The following is a 1,050-nucleotide window of genomic DNA, read 5'->3' as shown; positions in this document are numbered from 1 at the left end:
CCCAAGGGCAGAATAGAGGGGGACAATCCCATCCCTCGCCCTGCTGCTCACCCCTCTATTGAGGGTCTGCCCAGTCCCCATGTCAGCCCAGGAGGGGTAAAGGCAGCTCCAACAGCATTGCAGTTTAGCAGCAGCTGCCCCCATACATTGCTTGTTCTCAAACAAGACTCCCACAGGGTCCCCCGTGGCTTTGCTTGGCAGGGGGACCATGGCCCCTCCAGGCCTGTGTACCCAGTAAAGCACAGGGCACAACCACGATCTTCATCAACATTTCCACCTCTCCTTACAGGGCTCCATACTTTGTTTTCTGCGTGCACAGGGCAGTTTGTGGAAGGAGCTCTGGAGATTTCTTCATCATCTCCCAGCCCTGCACAGCCAGATACTCATCTCCCAGCTCTCGACTAGCAGCACCAACATGCAGGCCCTGCCCACCCAGTCCAACAGAGTAGGACAGGAGATGGGAGAACAGTCATGAGAGCTTGGCAACTTGACCCTACTCTTTCAGCACTGCAGCCTAGTTCACACTAAGAGGAGCCTGGGTTGCAGACCAGGTGCTTATCTAGCGTTGGAAGAGTCCTTCACTTTGTTCCCATCACCTAGACAGCCTAGATGAAAAGTCACCTCCAGGTCTTGCATCTCAACCCTCCTGGCAAAAGCCAGTCAGATTGTGGCAGCCAGTGCACAGCTCAGGCAGCAGCAGCAAGATTTAACAGCTGGTTTTGCTTCTGCAGTGTCTGAGGGCTGCAAGCCTGGCAATGCCAACAGCGCATTTTCTGCAGTCCCACAGAAACGCTATGAGCTGCCACCCGGAGCGAGTCACCCACCTGGCAGAAGGCTTTTCTTAGACAAAGCTATCCAGATAGATGTTGTGCTTGCATGCAAGGCTCCTTCATGCTGCAAAGCCAATTTTGGTCACATACAGGAGCAGTCAGCTCCCATCCTCCTTTCCCCACCCCTGGGTCCACTATGCAGGTGGCACAGCACAAGGTTTAGTCCACGCCCAATGCTGCCAGCAGCACCCAGGCCACCCCACATAGACAAGAGCTCTCA

The sequence above is a fragment of the Antrostomus carolinensis genome, unplaced genomic scaffold (genome assembly GCF_000700745.2).
Source record: "Antrostomus carolinensis isolate BGI_N321 unplaced genomic scaffold, ASM70074v2 scaffold16626, whole genome shotgun sequence".
Lineage (NCBI taxonomy): Eukaryota > Metazoa > Chordata > Aves > Caprimulgiformes > Caprimulgidae > Antrostomus > Antrostomus carolinensis.
The sequence above is the reverse complement of the archived record's forward strand: the minus strand, read 5'-3'. Positions refer to the sequence as shown.